Source organism: Ursus arctos, unplaced genomic scaffold (assembly GCF_023065955.2).
Source record: "Ursus arctos isolate Adak ecotype North America unplaced genomic scaffold, UrsArc2.0 scaffold_13, whole genome shotgun sequence".
NCBI classification, from domain to species: Eukaryota; Metazoa; Chordata; class Mammalia; order Carnivora; family Ursidae; genus Ursus; species Ursus arctos.
This window is the reverse complement of record NW_026622797.1, coordinates 32,152,686-32,174,546: the sequence shown is the minus strand read 5'-3', so window position 1 is coordinate 32,174,546 and position 21,861 is coordinate 32,152,686. Positions and strand designations below refer to the sequence as shown.

Here is a 21,861-nt window from a genome sequence, read left to right as displayed (position 1 = left end):
CTCTCAGGGATCACAGTACAGTGATACCAACATAATTAAGGTCTGAAAACAGTTGTTGCATATATATTTGGCAATTTAAGTTTTCATGGCAGGAGGTTAAGTCCTGTCTTTGTTACTGAACCTTGGTTAGAAGTAGAATTTTTAAAATGTTAATTTTTATATCTTTCCTGCATTCGAGATTGTTAATGAGAACACTCAACTCAGAAAACTCTTAGACATGTTTTAGTGCTAAAAAATCAGCAAAGACAGTAAAAATGCATAAAAACTCAGGCTGAGATCAATCATTTTAAATTACAGGACATAAATTCTTCAAAACTAGACTAGTTTTTGTTCAAGTACGATGAACCGGAAGCCATTGGTGTTGAGAGTATCTTTTTTGTCTTCTCTCTCTGTATATTCTTCAGAAACCTAAATAGGTCGCTAAGCTTTAACATTGTTGCAGTTTTTCCTAGGGCCATCACTTTTGTTCCGTTAAGCAGTTCAATGGCCCAAGCAGGGGCAATTATTCCACATGGGCGTTTTACTTCTAGTCATGGCAACTTCTCTTCTGAAAACTTGCAGTTCCGCCCACTGTTTTTATTTGGCTACATAGTGCTTCCATTTCCTAAGCTTTAAATACATGATACCTTCTTTAGTTTCCATGGTGTTATAACTCTTGTCCCCTTCCTAATTGATAGGCATCTTGAGGTACTTATTTTTCCAGCCTGAAGGCAGCGAATATGACAAAAAAATTAAAAGGATGTAGGCACTGTCACCATGCACAGGGAGAATTTAAAACTTTCTAGACAATTCATTTGATAGCTAGGCTCTCTGGAATGTGTCTGCCAATCCCATTTCAGCTGTTGTTCCAAATTGAAGTATTTGGTTTATATAATTGAAAGAAGAACATAGCATTTTATTTCTCTTTGGCTCTATTCTTCATGCTTTTGCTTTTTTACTTAAGATTCTGATACTAAAAATAAAATCCAGGCCTCCCAGGGAAAAGCACTAAAATTGTTGAGCAACTTTCCTTTATTCAACACATTTGCTGCTAATCAGGCTTTTTCTCCCACACAGGTGTGCATGACAGATTAACTTCATAGACATTTTGTCCCATAGTTTTCATTATCAGTATGTGCCAAGTAAAGAACACAGGCTCATTCATCAACTGATTGACTCATTTATTCACCCAGCGCCGTTGTGTTGCGTCCATGACTATGGTATGCAGTGGTGAATTAAACAATACAGCTCGGCCTTCATGGATCTTACAGTACCAAGGCAATTAACATATCAACAAAGAAATGAATAATTACAAAATGTGATAGGTTATGAGGGAAATAAAAGGCCTTGTAATGGAGAGTAATGGGGGCCAGGAGGCAGATTCTCTGGGAGAGCTGTCAGTAAGGACTCAGGGGGTGACATGGAAGCTGAGACAGAAATAATTAGAAGATGCCAGCCAGGCAGACATGGGACAAGAACTTTCCAGGCAAAGAGAACTGCACACAGTAAGGCCAGAAACACTTGGCATTCCCAGTAACCGAATTTAGCCATGTGAATTGATTATAGTGAACTAGTGGAAAGCAATTGCAAAAGTAAGCAGGCACCAGATTATTTAGGGCCTTGTGATCAAGGTAAGATGAGTGGATTTTACTATCAATACAATAGAGAACCCCAGAAAGAGTTCAGAGTAAGGAGTAAGATAAGATAATCTATATTTTTCAAAGTCACAACCTAGAGTGTGGAGACTGGATTGGAAGGAGAGAAAATTCAAACAGTAAAACTGGAAGATAGTTATCATAACAGCCTATGTGAGAGGGGACGGTGCAGGTAAAGAAGTAGTTAGAGCTGAGGTTTATTTTAGTCATAGGAACATCTGGACAGGCTCGTGTATTAGCTTTATGTGTAAATATGTATGTTGATGTTTGTGGGGTTGAGCAGCAGAGGGTGAGGGCAGAGAGGAAGGAGGGGAAGATGAGAAAAGTCAGGAATCACTTCCATGATTCTAGATTCAACAAGTAAATGGGAAGAGGTACTATCTACTGAAACAGGAAAGGGATGGGGAGGACATGACGAATGGCCCATAGTCTGAGTTTTCACACTAGTTCAAAGCAAGATCAACATCAGCCACTGAAATATGAAAGCCTTGGTGCTTCCCCACTTTATTTATAAACACCAATATTGTTGCAAATTTGCATTTATTAGAGACTCATCTCAAAGAGAAAACCAACAAATACAATAAATGTGATTAAGACTTCAGTTAGGGGGCACCTGGGTGGCACAGCGGTTAAGCGTCTGCCTTTGGCTCAGGGCGTGATCCCGGCGTTCTGGGATCGAGCCCCACATCAGGCTCCTCCACTATAAGCCTGCTTCTTTCTCTCCCACTCCTCCTGCTTGTGTTCCCTTTCTCGCTGGCTGTCTCTCTCTCTCTGTCAAATAAACAAATAAAATCTTTAAAAAAAAAAAAAGACTTCAGTTAGAATTAATCTCCATAGGACCCACTTACAGTTATTTTTCACATATATATGACCTTTGCCCAAGCGGTCCAAAGTCCTCCAAAGTTTTTCCAGTATGGGTTAAAATGAACTCTCAACACATCAGAAAGGTCTAAGGTATTTGTTGTTGTTGTTGTGCTTAAGCCCTTTCTGTTTTCCTTTGTTTATAAAATTTGGTATTAGGAAAAGTATCCTGGGGGCGCCTGGGTGGCACAGCGGTTGGGCGTCTGCCTTCGGCTCAGGGCGTGATCCCAATGTTCTGGGATCGAGCCCCACATCAGGCTCCTCTGCTATGATCCTGCTTCTTCCTCTCCCACTCCCCCTGCTTGTGTTCCCTCTCTCGCTGGCTGTCGAATAAATAAATAAAAAATCTTTAAAAAAAAAAAAAAAAGGAAAAGTATCCTGAATAACAAAGACTTAAGACTTGCAATGTGCTCCCTGAGAAAGTTTGGAAATAGCCTCCTTGGGGAGGTTTCATGTGTAAGATAATTGGGTGTATTCTACTGGTGGTAGAAAGGGCATTTTTCCTCCCAGCTGTATGATACACACTGTCATTTTTTTATACAATAACTGTATATACTAACCAGTACCTGACTCATGTAGAAATCTTAACGTAAGTGATATATACATTTAGCTAAATATTCATTAACTGAATATTTATTGAATTTATTTATTTCTTTCTTGCCACCATTGACTCATCTTCTCATTTCCTAGACCCTTGTTGCAGGGACAATCCCACACATTTCAAGTTTCGACTCAAGCATCCTTTTCTCTAGGACAATTCCTTGGTACTCTACTTTCGCAATATCTGGCTGGACCGGATGTTTCTTTTCTATGCTTTAGTAATACCTAGTTTATATTCTTCTCTGAGTACTTATAGACTGTATTGTAACTGTTGGTTAACTAGATGATATCTTTTGGCACAAATATGGTTAAAGAAATAATTTCTTTTATGTTGCTTTATCTGTGCCTCACAGTTGATAGTAAACATGTTTTCATCATCATTCAATTCTAAATATATTTGCCATAGCCTTTATGGATTCCTTTTCCAGGAGAGCTGTAGAGTAATAGTATACCTTATAAGGACCACCAATGAGGGTTTTCCAAAAGATCCACTTATTTTCGAATTTTATTTTACTTATTGTCAGAAAACATAATCTGTATTATTTTGGAATGTATTGTTCTTTGTTGCCTAGTACATGGGGGAAATTTTCCAAATTTCCTATGCGTGCTCAAAAAAAGTGTATTATTTATTTGTTGGATATAATACTTAAGTGTGTTTCTGGTGTCCTATTATATAATGTCCTATTATATAGCTTTTTTTTTTTTTTGCTTGTTAGTAATTGAATTATTCATATATTCAGATCTTTGTATCTCTTTGATGGGGGAGAGCATGTGAAAAGTTTCCAACTAAAATTGGTGATTACTCTACTCTTCCCTGCCATTCTGCCACTTATTACTTTTCTGAGTGTCTGGTTCTATTATTACATATATATTTATTTACGGTAATGGTATCTCCTTATTCTATTATTCTTATTCTTTTTCATTCTTTGCAACATATGACTGTACATTGCCCTTCATAATACGTTACGTCAGACACCAACTGCTCCATAACTACTCCAATTTCCTTTTGCTGGTATCTCATTTCTTAATCTTCAGTTTTCAGATTTTTTACACATTTGCTTTATTTACATTCCTTGAATACAACATGTCACTAGATCTTGGTTTTTTAATAGTTCATTAGTAAATCGTATCAAATGTTTAAGACATCAATAGTATCAATTCTATACGATTTTCTCCATAAAATAGAATGGAATACTTCTCAACTTGTTTTAAGAGGCCGACATGATAGCGTGATTGCAAAGTCATGACAGCAAAAACAGACAATGATATTGTAAAGAAGAAAACTACAGACCAGTAACTCTCATGCATATATACACAAAATCCTCAACAAAATGTCAGCAAATCAAATCCAGTGATATAGAGAAAGGATAATACTTCACGACCACTCATATCCTCGGAATACAGAGCTGGTTTCAACTTGAAAAATTGGCATAACTTACCATGTTGACAGACTAAAGCTGTAATACCACGGGATCGTCTCAATAGATACAGAAGTACCTGACAAAAGGCAACAACCACTTTTAGCTGAATTCCTTCTACCCATTGTCCAGATACTTCTGCTGCAAGTGAAGCATCCATTTCTCCCACAGGTCCTATCTTTCCTTAAATTTGGGGCTGCTTATTTGGCCTGTGACCTCAGCTCTCTGACAGTTCCAAGTAAAGTCATAAACTTACAGCTTGTTCAGCTTGCTAGTGGTGGTGTCACTGTGGTGTATCATGGTAAGAGCAATGTCTCTTTCCGCTCTCTGTATTCTCAACAGAAACTAAAAGTGATTATGACTATCTTTTTATCTCCAATAGTCATAATCTGTTCTTTTTCACATCTAGTGAATCAAGTCTTTTTCACCAGGACTTCTTTTATTCCTGATGATTGTGATTCAAACTTTCTTCTATTAAAATAGAAGTTACAGACTTCTGTTTCCAGGAAGATGGAGTTGACACAATTTCCCTACTCCTGCTGCTAAGCACTACTAAAATCCTTGCATGTTATATAAAAAAGGCAATGTAACACAACTCTAAAAGATGGAGAGAATAAGGCAGATTGGCTAGAGACCTTGAAATGCAAGGAACGAGAATGTAGCAAGCTCCTCTGTTTTCTTTTTGCCTCAAATATATCAGACTTGAAGCAGAAGACGTCAACAATCCAGATACAATCAGGCATGGGCAAAGAAAGTCCCAAGACAAGCCTGCACTCCCAAGTCAAAGAACCAGAAAATGGGCTGCCTCACAAGACAGAACACTTTTAGACACTACCTGTTCTTCTCCAGGCAAACAACTGTGAAGAAAAAACTGTGGCTCCCTCTCATTCACGCCTGCAAAGGCTGAGTGGAGAGGCTTTGACCTCCACCCTCGGCAGGCTGTAAGAACCGTGCTGGCAGGGTGTCAGGGAAATAGGGCTCATTGTCACTGGGTGGTAGTGACATCTGCCCCTTGCAGTGTCAGCGGAGACCATGTGGGAAGCCTGGACTTCAATGCCCACCTGGCAGTAAGGAGGTGTCCCTCCCCCTCTCCACTGGGGTGGTGTTGGAGGAATCTAGTGGAGGGTAAAGATTTTTACCACCACTCACCTGGCCACACACCTCTTCCCCATAACACCAAAAGCATGATCCATAAAAAGGAAAATTGACAAACAGGACTCCAACAAAATTAAAATTTTTTCATCTATGGAAAGCCATGTGAAGAGGATGAAAAGTCAAATTAAAGACTGGAAGAAAATTTTGCAAATCACATGTCTGACAAAGGACTGCATCTAGAACATATAGGGGACCCTCAAAGCTCAGTAGGAAAAGAATAGACAATCTCATTAGAAAATGGGCAAGGGGTGTGGACAGACATTTCAGCACACAGGATACACAGATAGTAATAAGAACATGAAAAGCTATTAGAGCAATGTAAATTAAAATCACAATGAGACAACCCTAAATACTTATCAAAATGGCAAAAAAAAAATAGTGACAACACTAAATGAGGGTAAAGATGTGGAGAAACTGGATCACTTTTACATCATTGGTGAGAATATAAAACGGTACAGCGACTCTGGAAAACTGCTTGGCAGTTTCTTAAAAACAAAACAAGAGGGGCGCCTGGGTGGCACAGTGGTTAAGTGTCTGCCTTTGGCTCAGGGTGTGATCCCGGCGTTGTGGGATCGAGCCCCACATCAGGCTCCTCCGCTATGAGCCTGCTTCTTCCTCTCCCACTCCCCCTGCTTGTGTTCCCTCTCTTGCTGGCCGTCTCTATCTCTGTCGCATAAATAAATTAAAAAAAAAAAAACTAAACAAGAAATCACCATGTGATCTAGGAATTTTATACCTGGGTGTTAACTCTAGAGAAACGAAACCTCTTGTTCACACAAAAACATATACATGAATGTTTATAGCAGCTTTATCTGAAATACCCACAAACTAAAAACCACCGGACATCTTTCCCCAGGTACATGGTTAAAGTGTGGCAAACCATACAATGGAATGCTCTTTAGCAATAAACAGGAACAGTCCGTTCATAAAAGCTGCATCCAGGATGGATCTCCAGAGAATGATGCTGAGTGATCAAAGCCAGTCCCTTCAGAAGGTTACATACTGGACAGTTTCATCTACATGACATTATTGAAATGACAAAGTTATAGAATATAGAAATGCAAAGCACATGAGTGGTTGCTAGGGGTTAAGAACAGGAGCAAGGATCTCAAGAGGGAACTGGCTGTTGCTATGAAAGGGCAACCAGAGGAGTCCTTGAGGTGAGAAAATCTTCTGTGTCTAGCTATATCAATGGCAATACCATAGCTGTAATATTGTACTATTGTTTTTACAACATGTCACCACTGAGGGACGCTGGGTGAAGAGTACGTGGGATTTTTCTGCATTGTTTCTCACTATTGAATGTGAATCTACAATCATCCCCACACAAAAGATTTTATTCAAGAACAGAAGTTATATATTCTTTAGCTCTTAAAAAAAAACAAACATTCTAAACACATTTAATATTACATGTATTAAATTCACGTTCTGATTATTTCTTTTACTGTTAGTGCTCCTTATCATTTTATTTCTTCACATATTTGGAATGTTGTTTTAAATGCTTATTTGAAGTGACAGATTTGTGATTTCCGCTCTCTCCCTCCCTCTCCTTACCCTCTCCCCACTTTTCCACTCCTCTCACATTTTCTCTTCATCTCTCCTAACAGCTGCCCCTCCACCAACACACCCAAATCTGAGCTCACTCAACCCTACTTACAAGTTTTTTATTGCTTCCACCCAGCATTTGGGCTTCCAAACCAAAACAAGGACTCCTAATGCTGTTTGGGACGGCTACGCTATGACAGTATTGGGGACATTGTAAATGCAGCCACCGAACCAGCAGTGGAGTGGGTTAGCTTATGGTCATGAAGTGATGGTTTGCTTGCACCAGTTCCCTAGGTCCTCAGCTTCCCATAAAGCTGAAGAGCCAGGAGGCAGTTTAGCAACATTTATTTATTCTCATTTCGTGGGTCAGAGAGCTGTACCCGAGCCCATGGCTTCACACAGCAAGCCTCCCTCCAATCCCTCATCTTGTGGAGAAGTCTGGCTCCCTTTACCTGGCAGGAATGAAACTCCTGGCCGCCACTGCTGGCTTTTCAAACCAGATCCCAGAATGCCAATGGTTTCAGCCCCATTTATGTGCTCATTTCTGGGCAGTTCCTGCTTCACGAAGATCTCCATCTTATTTTTGAGTCTAAACATACATTTTTGATTTTTTGTTTTTATCTGCCATTGCTATAAGTTTGGACATAAGCTCAGTATGTATAAACTCTACTCTCTTGCCCTAACTCACAACCACAGAATTTGCTTTTTACCTGCATTTTTATTTAATGTGAGTTGGTAAACGGATCTTAATGAATCAAAGAAAAATAGCTACAAAAAAGGGACAATATCATATCACAACCGGCTAAAGATAGTATGTCAAATGTTTTAATTCACGTATCTATTAAAACTTCCTATGTTACTGAGTTTTCTAACACTTAAGGATATTTTCTAGGGGCACTCACATTTTTTTTTTGAAGATTTTACTTTTTTTTTTTTTTTCTTAAAGTAATCTCTCCACCCAACCTGGGGCTCAAAATTACAACCCCAAGATGAAGAGTCACATGGTCTACCTACTGAGCCAGCCACGTGCCCCAGGGCACTCATATTTTAACATGGTAAAAATATGTTGTCAGGTATGAAATTAATATTTCTCAAAACTACTCAGAGCTATCTGCCAAGTTTATAAAATATTTCATTTCTCCTACCCAGAGACAGCTAATAAATTACTACCAACTCATGTTGATAAACCCTGAAAGAAAAAGGAAATGAAGGCAGCAGTGAAAAGAAGCCATCCTTTATCACATAAACAAGGCATCAAAGGTAGTCAGAGCACAGCAGGGAAAGGTTAATGTGCCTCTGAACTCTATGTATTTCAACCTTCTTCCATCTTTTCAAAGGCATTGTGCTGAAATTCTGCAGGAGAAGAATTTGGGGAAATGAACTGCCAGTTTTATAAAGTATCAACTATTAGCACACAATTCTAAATGGAGTATTCTGTCCTGTTTCCCCGCTCAGTTCTGTTTCTCTTATTTTCAGTTAAATTCTTGGCTAAGAACAATAATATACCCAGTTAGTTATCTCTCCTGCCTCCACCCCGATACACTGCACCATCTAGTTCATGCCTGCGTTGCATAGAGAGATGTGGCTCTTTTTCCGTTCTCATAATAAGAGGGGACAGTCAACCCAGATAGTTCAGGACAAATGTTCCACTGGGGCCCTGAAGCATCTTGCTTATTATCCATATTAATCACATTAACTACATCATGGCCAAATTCTGTTTTGTCCTGTGTGATATTGAGGCACTCTTAATGTTTTATTATTTGTTCTATTATTCTATATAAATTTATTTTTACCTGATTAGTTTGCCACAACAGCACGACGTGAGCACCATCTTTTAAAAAACTGGCAGGGTCAGAAACTGAGCACACTTTTCTAGGATATGGGTTCCACATCTTATACATTCATAAACAAGTCAAATAAATTTAATAATAACAACAATAATAGTAATTCACATTTCCCCTATTGATTTATCCCTATGACCAAATCAATAAAAACACAAGAATTAAGACAGACACCTCATTTGAAAAAAGACCTTGTTAATGATGGTCTCTCAGCATCAGCACTATTGACTTTTGGGGCCAGATAGTTCTGTCTTGTGCATTGCAGAATGTTTAGCAGCACCCCTGGCCTCTGCTTGCTCGATGCCAGTAGCAATCCTGCCCCCCAACTTAGTTAGGATAATCAAAAATGGCTCCAGACTTTGCAAAAGTCCACCCCACCCCACTATTAAAAACCACTGCATAAACTTTACATCTTGGGGGACATTGGTATTTTTCACCTTCTGACTCTTCAGTTCACTGTTATGGCTAGGACCTTAGACTCTGTCTATGCAGATCCAAGCCACTGTAACTCAACTTTTTTCCTATTCTACAAATATTATGAATTAATAATCTGAGATATTCGCCAGCTGTTTTGGTCTGTTTTCTCACTCCACCCTCAATTATCCTCAAGCAACAACATAAAAGCTACCATTTACCCGGAGATTAAGAGGACAATTTTCAACAATCAGCAAAGATAGCAAATTCCGTGCTCCTCAGGCTGTAAGCCATCTGTGGAGAGCCAGAAAAGCAAGTTTAGATTGATGCCTCAGTCTCCTTAATGACCAGCACTTTACTGATGCTGTATTTGAAGGAAGCAATATGAATTTCGTGACCAGTTTCCTCTAACGTTGACATTTCAAGAGCCTCTTGACACATATAAAATCTCGATGGCGGTAGTAAATTGCTACACAAGCGATTCAATAGAACTCTGGAATTCTTTACAAACCTACCATCGTTACATAAATGTTTCAGATCTGGAATGAATAATTCAAGTACACAATGTTTTTCTTGACCCTTTAAAAGAGATGGGCTTAGTTTCCCAAAGCAGGTTGACTGCTAGGGCTTTCGCATAAATCCAAATGCTGTTCTTGGGTGTCATTATTTTAGGCTTCTTTTCAAAAATCCTGATATGTGGCTTAATGTAATTTGCACATCGATATCCTTAGATCGTCTCTGCAGCTTCTGACTCAGTGCTTTGAAGTAATTTTCTGAAGTTTGTGGCGACAGTCTCTGAGCACAGTCTGTAAGCACCAACTATGTGTGGATAACAAAGTGAACTAGAAATATAACATGGAGTTAAAAGTAAGTCTATTGAATATGGACCTATTGGATAGTGTCCATTCCATAAATATGGCAAGAGAATTTTATGACTCTCTAAAATAAACGGACTTGTTAGAATGGATATTTAGCACTGTATGTGAAAAAATAATTCACATCTTTTTTTATAGGTATAGAGACATAAGCATGAGGTTAGAAATAGAAGTGATATAGCAAAGATGCATGCCTTCCTAACACAAACCACAGATCTGTTGTGGAGGTAAGATGTTGCACAGAAAGGGATTTCAACTATTTGGCTTATGAAAGTCTCTTCCGTTACAAGCAGACTAATAATTTTTACTTGCTTTGCTGGGAATTCCAAGAATCAGGAAGGAACAAGGGGAATGACTCACTCTGCAGAGGGATACAGTGTAAGACATCAAGGGTGTTCCATGTTGCAAAGCAATCTCCTTTACACACACATTCACAAGGTTTCTTCCCAATTTTGACCAAACTCAATAGGGAAGAACTGAGCAAAAGACAGATATTTGAGAGTAGGTGACTATACCATCTTGTGGGTTGCAGGAGCCAAAGAAGGGAAAGTCTGGGTATAAAATCATGTTTTGCTAGAGCTTATAAAATTGGATTTCCAAAAGCTCAGAGCAGACTGGAAGGTGAGAGGATATGGATAAAGTGAAAAGATGAGATAGTTCAAGACACTTGTTGGGGGGGGGGGTTCTGTAAAGCTAAATTCTGATGGTACAATTATCACAATGAGGAATAGTATGTGAGGGCTTTTAAAAAACCAACGTGATTACTCACAGTAGTGAACACACTCAGAAATGGCAAAAAAAAAAAAAAAAAAAAAAAAAAAGACAAGGATGAGAACAAAAGGGGACAAAAGTTAATTAAGTTAGTGAGATTCAGTCTTAAAATGCGCTGCAAGCCACTGTAATAATAAGGATATGAAGGTATGCTCAGACCATGGACAGGAGAGGGTCACATCGTGGATCACGTGGCATAATTTTAATGGAGAAAACAGCATGCTCCACACAATCTCTCCCTCTCTCCCTCCCTGCCCCCACTCTTTTGCTGAAGTCTTCTCCATCAAGAAGAATAATTATCTATGAAAAATCATAGCAAATATCATTCTCAATGGGGAAAAGCTGGAAGCCTTTCCCTTAAGATCAGGAACACGGCAAGGATGCCCACTCTCGCCATTATTATTCAACATAGTACTAGAAGTCCTTGCAACAGCAATCAGACAACAAAAAGGGATAAAAGGTATCCAAATCGGCAAGGAAGAAGTCATAATGTCTCTCTTTGCAGATGACATGATACTCTATATGGAAACCCAAAAGAATCCACTCCCAAACTATTAGAAGTTATAGAGCAATTCAGTAATGTGGCGGGATACAAAATCAATGCTCAGAAATCAGTTGCATTTCTACACACGAACAATGAGACTGAAGAAAGAGAAATTAGAGAATCCATTCCATTTACAATAGCACCAAAAATCATACGTTATCTCGGAACTAACTTAACCAGAGACGTAAAGGAACTATATTCTAGAAACTATAAATCACTCTTGAAAGACATTGAAGAAGACACAAAAGGATGGAAAAATATTCCATGCTCATGGATCGGAAGAATTAACATAGTTAAAATGTCTATGCTACCCACAGCAATCTACACTTTCAATGCCATCCCAATCAAAATACCAATGACATTTTTCAAAGGACTGGAACAAACAGTCCTTAAATTTGTATGGAACCAGAAAAGGCCCCGAATCACCAAAGAATTGTTGAAAAGGAAAAACAAAGCTGGGGGCATCACGTTGCCGGATTTCGAGCTGTACTACAAAGCTGTGATCACAAAGACAGCATGGTACTGGCACAAAAACAGACACATAGACCAATGGAACAGAATAGAGAACCCAGAAATGGACCCTTGGCTCTTTGGGCAACTAATCTTTGACAAAGCAGGAAAAAACATCCAGTGGAAAAAAGACAGTCTCTTCAATAAATGGTGCTGGGAAAATTGGACAGCTGCATGCAAAAGAATGAAACTTGACCACTCTCTCACACCATACACAAAGATAAACTCCAAATGGATGAAAGACCTCGATGTGAGACAGGAATCCATCAAAATCGTAGAGGAGAACATAGGCAGCAACATCTTTGACGTTGGCCAGAGGAACTTTTTCATGACACATCTCCGAAGGCAAGAGAAACAAAAGAAAAAATGAACTTGTGGGATTTCATCAAGATAAAAAGCTTCTGCACAGCCAAGGAAACAGTCAAAAAAACTAAGAGGCAGCCCATGGAATGGGAGAAGATATTTGCAAATGACACTACACATAAAAGACTGGTATCCAAGATCCACAAAGAACTTCTCAAACTCAATACACGAGAAACAAATAATCAAATCAAAAATGGGCAGAAGATATGAACAGACACTTTTCCAATGAAGACATACAAATGGCTAACAGACACATGAAAAAATGTTCAAAATCATTAGCCATCAGGGAAATTCAAATCAAAACCACATTGAGATACCACCTTACACCAGTTAGAATGGCAAAAATTGACAAGGCAGGAAACAACAAATGTTGGAGAGGATGTGGAGAAAGGGGATCCCTCTTACACTGTTGGTGGGAATACAAGTTGGTACAGCCACTTTGGAAAACAGTGTGGAGGTCCCTTAAAAAGTTAAAAATTGAGCTACCCTATGATCCAGCAATTGCACTACTGGGTATTTACCCCAAAGATACAGACATAGTGAAAAGAAGGGCCATATGCACCCCAATGTTCATAGCAGCATTGTCCACAATAGCTAAATCGTGGAAGGAGCTGAGATGCCCTTCAACAGATGACTGGATTAAGAAGTTGTGGTCCATATATACAATGGAATATTACTCAGCCATCAAAAAGAACAATTTCTCAACATTTGCTGCAACATGGACAGGACTGGAGGAGATAATGCTAAGTGAAATAAGTCAAGCAGAGAAAGACAATTATCATATGGCTTCACTCATTTATGGAACATAAGAAGTAGAAGATCAGTAGGAGAAGAAAGGGAAGAAGAAAGGGGGGGTAAACAGAAGGGGGAATGAACCATGAAAGACTATGGACTCTGGGAAACAAACTGAGGGCTTCAGAGGGGAGGGGGGTGGGGGAATGGGATAGGCTGGTGATGGGTATTAAGGAGGGCATGTATTGCATGGTGCACTGGGTGTTATACGCAAGTAATGAATCATGGAACTTTACATCAAAAACTAGGGATGTACTGTATGGTCACTAACATAATATAATAAAAAATTATTATAAAAAAAAAAGAAGAAGAATTTTCAAACTTCAAAGGTAAGATAACCGCAGGAAGGAAGTGAAGCCCAAGATTTGATAGGAGAGTAACAAGGCATCTGGATACTTTGCTGGGACCTAGAGACCAACCATACACGCCCATCCCCTGGAAGGGTTTCAGAAACACAGACTCTTGGCTCTACCCTAGATCTCTTGAATTAGGATCTGCATTTTAACAGGACCCCCAGGTGATTCATATTTTTTAGAAGCATTGGTCAATTGAAGTCTTTAGACCCTAATGAAATAAAAGAGCTTAAATGAAAATTGCTTAAATGTAAAATCTTTTGAGAACACAGAAGAGGAGCCTAGAGATGGGTAAATGTCTCTATTTACCAAGAAATGTACATTCCAAATAATACATAATAATGATATTTTGTGAACTTACAGAAAGGAAAGGATAGGACCTTTTTGGAAAGAAATTTACAATAAACATGTTTTATTTGGGATAATACTGGCAATCCATTTCTAAGAAATTATCCCAAGGAAATAATATGAATTGAATGAAACTAATGAAAACCCTCTATGTTCAAACATATTCATTGTACATTGTTTAAAATAGAAAATCTGAAGACCCTAAATGGTTAACAATAGAGAAACTATTAAGTATAATGTATACCAGTGTGATATTTACAGTATTTTCTTCTTCTTTTTTTTTTAAGATTTTATTTATTTATTTGAGAGAGAGCAAAAGAGCACGAGCAGGGGGAGCAGCAGGTAAAGGGAGAGGGAGAAATAAACTCCCCGCTGAGCAGGGAGCCCAACGTGGGACTCGATCCCAGGACCCTGGGATCATGACCTGAGCTGAAGGCAGACACTTAACCATCTGAGCCAAACAAGCCGCATTTTTTCTTAATGTAGAAAAGTATTTGAATGTGTATCCTAGAATGTCTAATTCATAAATAAAAGCAGGAATAAAATTGTGTCATGAGTTTTGGAATGATTTTTTTTCTTTATGCTTTATAGTATTTTCTACAAAGAACATGTCTTACTGTCATAATCAGAAAAATGAACATTCTTTAAAAATGTATATAACTTATCTACAAAAGACTGAAATGAAAATATACCAAAATATTACTAGTTGTTCCCCCCCACTACTGAGATTATAGTTTATTTTTTCACATTTCCCTATATTTCACACATAAACTAATAAATATTAACTATCAATATTCATTTGTAATCAGAAGATATGTTTTTAAAAAGGGAAGTCATAACACTATGCATAAATTATCACAAATACTTACCAGCTGTGTAAGAATTTTTAGATCGGTATTTGAGAGAAACTCATTATTTACAGAGTGCTTTCATTTTGGCACGGTACCCGGCTCAATGACTACTTATGCAGTAATGGATATTTAATAAAGCTGTTATAATCAGAGAAGCACATAAAGCAAAGGAATTCTCAGCTGATTAAAGGCCTCTGTCCAAAGTATTGATAAATGGTTCTTGTCAAGCTGAAGGGAGGTTTCTGATGTTATGCCATGTAGTTTTGCCTTATTAGACCTTTTCCTTGGAGGACAGAAGGCATGTTTAGCTAATAAGGTTCCGAAGCAGCACTGGGAAAGCCAGCTTAGAGACTCGGTGACAGAATCAAGATCTAAAAACATCTCAACAATGGAATAAAATAAAACAGAAACATGTCCTAATATTTAGAAAAACTTTAAAATAAAGGCAGACATTGTAAATCCATTAGGAGCAGTTGCCTTAGTCAATAGACGATATTAGAGAAAATGGCTATTTGGAAGAAATAACAAATCAGATCTTTATTCATATCATACCACTCAGTACTTCCAGATGATTTAAAAGAGTTGAATTTAAAAAGGAAAACAACAGACTGAAGAAAATTTAAGTGACTATTTATCTGCTTTTGTAATGCATAGAACATTTAAAACATTCATGAAGAGAGGTCAATAGATTTATCTACTTGGAAGTTAAAAACCTTGATGTCAAAAACTGTCATAAACCTAAAAGGCAAAAAAAAAAAAAAAAAAAAGTGTGTATGGGAGGGAAAAAGATTTGTGTTGCAATAAGACATGAGCTGCTATCCTTCATATACAAAGAATTCTAAGATACCACTAAAATCCCAAGTAGAAAATCAGCCAAGGACTCAAATAAGTAATTTATATAAAAAATAGAAATGACTAAGAAAAAGATTCAAATTCACTACAAATCAAAGAAATGCCAAAATGAGTAACCATTAAGTAACACCCAAAAAGAGGAAAGGAAAATATAATCGGTTCTCCATTACTGGAAAGGTAGGGTCAGGCAAAGTACCAATGAGAGCATAAATCTCTTATGAAACTTGGCTGTGAAAATTGACAGCAGCTGAATCTTTTTAAAAAGCAATGTATCAGACTTAAAAATGTTGATACCTTTGGCCCAGTAATTCCACTTACGGGAATTTTTTCTAAGGAAATAAGCAGAGATCCAGGCAAAACACAAAGATGTTTACACTTAAAAATAATAATAATGATGAAAAAGTGAAAACAACCCCAAAATCTATCAATAGGAGAAGAGCTAAACAGATTATGGTACACGAATATGATTATATCACACAGATATTAAAGATTTTTCATATAGTTTTTAATAAATATGAGAATATGCTTGTTATATACTTAAGAGAATAGGATAAAGCTCTATATACAATATTATAATTCCAAGCAATGTATTTGTAAATACAAAAGAAGAAAATCAGATTTCCTTTGACTATAGGGTTTGATTTTCTTTAGAAATTTTTGTATTTTTCTATAAGAATATCTTCTATGATCAAAAAAAGTAAAACACAAATAACAAAAGTAGTAACTAATGTTTATTTAGCATTTACTATGTTCCAGGGACTGTGTTGTTTTAGATGTATTTCATTTAATCCTCAGAACACTCCCAAGTAGTTATTATTGTAATCCCCATTTTTACAGGTTCCTAATATAGACTTTACCACAAAATTTTCATAAAACAAAATGAACAGACTCTCAAAATATTTGCTTTTTGCTAGTACCTGGAACAGTGCTCAGTAAAAGTGTATTGAACTCACACATTTAAATCAACTATATGAAATTCAGAAGAATTACATGTCAGACTCTTCCCTTAGGTTCAAAAAGATTAACAACAAAGGGCAGGGCAAGGAGACATGCCTTAGCTTTGCTGGTTCTTAGCGTTGGGAGCCTCGGAAGGAATGAGGTTGGTTCCTACTACATTAGATATGGTCTTCGTTTTTTTGTTTTGTTTTGTTTTGTTGTTCTTTTTATTTATGTGACAGAGAGACAGCCAGCGAGAGAGGGAACACAGCAGGGGAGTGGGAGAGGAAGAAGCAGGCTCCCAGCGGAGGGGCCCGATGTGGGACTCGATCCGGGACGCCAGGATCACGCCCTGAGCCAAAGGCAGACACTTAAGGACTGCGCTACCCAGGCGCCCCTAGACATGGTCTTTGATCACATGACTGCGATGCAGAGAAGATGAATTTTCCTTGGAGTGAAAACATAGTTAGGTTTCCTCTACCTTTGAAACCGATTTAAAAACGCTTTAAAAACTAGAATAGAGATCTCATTTATCATCTGCCGTTTCACACTGCAAAATCACTGTCAACCTCAGAGCCAAACATTTTTTCCTTTGAATTTTTCCATGAAACGAAGGTTTTCTTAGAAGCAGATTGAGAACTCTTCATTCTTCTCCAGGAACAAGAAAGACAAAAGACATTCGCTGGCTAAATTCCACATCCAGTCCCAAAGCTTTTGTCTGTCGAGAGAAGAGGGAGTACTTTTCTCAATATCAAAAAAGGAAGGAAATTCTCTTAAGCATGCCCTGCCACCGAGACACGGGGCACAATAATTGTGGCAGTTATAACTCTCAAGAATGAGTACTTAAGAAATATGGCTTCCTCCATTTTCCGTCAATCAACTTCATTTTTGACTTGGAGGCTTCCGTATTTCATGCTGGCACTTCACTATGAGTCACTTCTCCTCCAACTCAATGTGTAAGTTCCAGACTGCTGGCATGCAGAGCAATGCCAGGGGATGTGTATGGTGTATCCTGCTGTCTGTGTGGCCCATCTCTGCAGCACCAGGGCTATGCTTCCTAGGAGGGCATTTTGGGGAGGCTTGTAACCCTACTGGTAGACCTTCAGATTCCAGCTGGCCTCACCGTGCCACACCTGTGCTGAGCTGCCCCGCCCAGTGCCCCATGCCTGTCCCCCAGGCACTCACCTGGCTCCGGGCCTTCCCCATGCCAGGTAAGGTCCTCTGTTTGAAGTGGGCTTTAAGAAATGCCCTTTTCAGGCATCTGGATGGCTCAGTCAGTTGGGCATCTGCCTTCAGCTCGGGTCATGAACTCAGGGTCCTGGGATTGAGCCCTGCATCGGGCTCTCTGCTCAGTGGGGAGCCTGTTTCTTCTTCCTCTGCCCCTCCTCCTCCACTTGTGGGCGCGTGCTCTCTCTCTCACTCAAATAAATAATCTAAAAAGAAAAAAAAAAAAGAAATGCCCTTTTCTTTCTTGTTTCCGCTAAGCCACTCTACACCATTTGCAGACCCTCTTCGTTGGATCTTGACTCAAGCCTTAGAGACCACATTTCCTTCATGCCCTGTCTCAAAACTCCTTTACGCAAGAAAGCTCACAGGGTCCCACATAACTCAAGCCCAAGAAGGAAATCAAAGTTGAAAATGCAGGAGAGCTATCTAGTTACTTGAGTTCCAAACACGTATCATTGCAATTTCAAGTCTGGGTGTAACATAAAGTCCCACACCATATATGGCATGGTAGAAGGGCTATGAACTCTGCCCAGCTTTCCCATTGGCATCTAAATGGAAAAAAGTAATTCTGCATAATTTATTAAAATTGTAATATGTTTGGGGCACCCACGTGGCTCAGTCAGTTAAGCATCTGCCTTCAGCTCAGGTCATGATCTCAGGGTCCTGGGATCAAGCATGGGGCTCCCCGCTCAGTGGGGAGTCTGCTTCTCCCTCTGACACTCCCCCAGCTTGTGCTTGCTCTCTCTCTCTCTGTCAAGTAACTAAATAAATAAAATCTTTTAAAAAATTGGAATGTGTTTAACATCTAAGCCATTTATGGAACTATTTCTGATAGAAATCAAAAGAGGAATATATAATAATATGTGTACAAAAATGTTTATTAATTCATTGCTTGTCATAGCAAAAAAAAAAAAAAAATTACTTTCCAAAAATGCTCTAAACAAATTAACAATCTAAGTGCAAAAGAGAATACCCATTTTCCCCATACCCTTGCCAGTACTCAGTACCATCAATCTTCTTAATTGTTGCCAATCTGATGGATTATAAATGATAAGGCATTTTTTGAAATTTATGTTTCCCTGACTTCTAATCTGGCAAGCACCTTTTAATATACTGATTGTCAATTTGCAATTCCTTTTCTGTGAATTGTCTTGCTTCTATTCTGTACTCAGTTTTATATTTTGCTATTTTTCATTGATTTCTAGAAGGGACTTAAACCTTAGAGCTTTTCTCTTTTTAAAAGTTATTCTCTTTTTATATGCTTTCTCTCAGGCTATCCATCCGAATTAGATTTTTAAATAATCTTTTACTACATAGAAATTGTGAATGTTTACATAGAAAAATCTATCAATATGTTTCTTTTCGTCCATGAATTTCTTCTTTAATTTAGGAAAGTGGTATTCAATCTGGGCTGGTAAGTATTCTCCTGTAATTTTTTCCCTGCTTGTATAAATTCATTCCACATGTAGTTTTTAATTCACAGGGAAATTCCTTTATATGTGGTATAAGGTGGAGCTCTAGATTTATTTCCTTCCAAATTATTGCAACAATATTTATTGAGCTTTTCACTTTACTTTCTTTTTGATGTTGGAAACAAAGGCAAAAAGAAAAATTAATTTCTTTACTGCTTACAGCCCACTGACAAGTCCTTGAAAAGGCAAAATGACATTCCTCTAGGAACTCAGCTGCCTCCATGTTAATGCTTTGCTAAGGGCAAAAGAAAATCTTAGCTTAACATTATACCAACCCCCCCATCCCCTCCCCACACCGGGCCCCAGGATCCTGTCAATCTACTTTAACATATAAAAATTCCTTTGGAAACATCCTTTTTCTCTACAACCCCCAAGATAAATGTTGGCAAGCATCCCCAAGAATATGACCCACTGATATACATCTCATGACTAAGGTTTTATTAGATATTAATAAATGACCTTTTCCTAACAATAGCTCCCTCAAGGTCATGGAAACCGTGCTTCCAAAATTCCTTAGAGACTTAGGCTATTCCTGACCCCCTCCCAGCTTGAAAGTATATAATCAACCACTCCTCATGACCCCAGTGCAGCTCTTTCTGCCCACCGGTCCTGTCCCCCTGCTTTAATAAAACCACCTTTTTGCACCAAAGATGTCTCAAGAATTCTTTCTTGGTCCTTGGCTCTGAATCCCAACACTTCAAAAACACATGACTTTTGGCTTATTTTTATTCTCATTTACATTTAATAGGTGTTAAAATTAATTAACCACAAATATGTTTTGTTTGGTTCACATTTACTTCTCTATTCTAGTCTTTTCCTTCCCTTTTTTCCCCTCTCTTTTCTTCTCTAAATTTCTCTCTCTCTCCCTCCCTCTCTCTCCCCTCCTCTCCTCCTCGTCCTCCCTCCATCTCTCCTCTTACTTTCCTTTCTGTTAATTCGTATTTTATTTTTCTTTTAAGGTTTGAATTCCTTGAGTCTGGCATCTCTTCTCCTTCCCCTTCAGTCCCTATTATTTTCTATTGTCTTGTAACAAAATGTTTCACACCTTATCTCTCTTGGCCCCTGAAGGCATTTGAATTTTCACTTCCTGACACCGACTTTTAAAAGTTTTATCCTTTTAGTTGATCTTAAATACATTGTTATTTTTTAAATTTCTTTCTCTCCCCAGAAGTTAGTTTTCAAATTTCTGTCATATTTTTAATTTCTGTGTTATATTTTGCTTATCGATTTATAGTGTTACTATATTTTATCGGAGAATGTTTCTGTAAAATCTCTGCCTTAAGAAATCACTGAAGTTTTCTCTCTGGGTTCGTATGTAATTGACTTTATGGGCATAAGAGAATAATGTGTATCTTTGTTCGTAGGATATAAAATTCTATAAATACCTTTACCCTGATTATGTTTGAGTAGATTTATTCAAATTCTCCCAAACTGTACATACTTTTGGCTACATGATGTGTCAAATTTAGCAAGAGATTATTAAAATATGTACTATTGTTTTGATTTTGTTGAGATCTTGAATTTCTGAGAGTTTAGACCTTGTGTTTCCCAGCTTTATTGCCTGGTGTATCAAGTTGCCTCATTGTTGTAGCTTTTTTGTGCAACGTATGTTTCATCATGCCATAATAGACCCGGCCAATTTAAGGCTTATGGTTGTAAGTTATACTTCAACTGATACTAATAGTGCCACTTTTTTGGTTTTTGTTTGGTTTTTATGCACCTGATTTTGTTGCAAATGCGTCTTTATTTTAAAAGGCTTTGTTATTTTATTTTAGATATTAACTTTCGATTTTTAAGGTGCTCTGAGACTACTTCCGAGCTACAACAGAATGTAAAAGTGTCTTCTAATGTCCAAAGGCAATCAGCTCTCAGTCAATGTTAGTTTCCTATATTGCTTTGTTTCCTTTCTCAGAGCTCCACAGGGATACGGGCGTATTTTCTGGACTATCACACTGATGTGAAACGTAAGGAAACTATACTAAACTGGGTTGCAACTGGCCTATTTGGGGTAATGATGTATATTAACAACCATACCCATGGAGTAGCAGAAGTCTAGAAGAAAGGGAGCTAATTTGCAAGAATTTGCCTGTCCTTTTCTCTTGGTAGCCAGGATACTGGTGTTTTGTGTGTAGACAGGAAGATTCTGTGGAAGTATCCCTCATGGATATTTCTAAGAGCTACGGTTGCATATACCCCACAACTTTGTCACAAGACTGCATATTAATAAGAGGAAAAAATGGGAAAATGCAGTAAGTCATAACTCGAGGGGAGCGAGTTGGCTGTGTTTTAAGGACATTAGAGAGAGATTTCTTGCTCTGTGGTGATGGGGTCGTGTGAATTAAGTTCTTTTAAATTCCATTTCTCTTTAAAATAGGATAACCATAATGACAAATCCTTAAATAATAGTGCTAATTAATTCAGTTTTACTGTACAATAGAGTGCAGTAAAAAGAGTCTGACACCACAAAATCTGCTTCGTTAGAATCTGAGTCAGTTCATG

General features: G+C 38.1%; 1 long non-coding RNA gene across 1 annotated transcript in view; it reads right to left on the bottom strand.

Moving 5' to 3' along the window:
* Window positions 1–915: 915 nt before the first annotated feature.
* The window catches only part of LOC130543537 (uncharacterized), a 70,284-nt gene continuing 49,338 nt past the window's right edge, over window positions 916–21,861 (bottom strand). Inside the window, exons 2-3 of the long non-coding RNA XR_008958947.1 lie at window positions 17,849–18,096; window positions 916–2,427 (exon numbers count right to left, since the gene is read on the bottom strand). This is a non-coding gene — a long non-coding RNA (uncharacterized LOC130543537). The remainder of the gene's footprint in view (window positions 2,428–17,848; window positions 18,097–21,861) is intronic.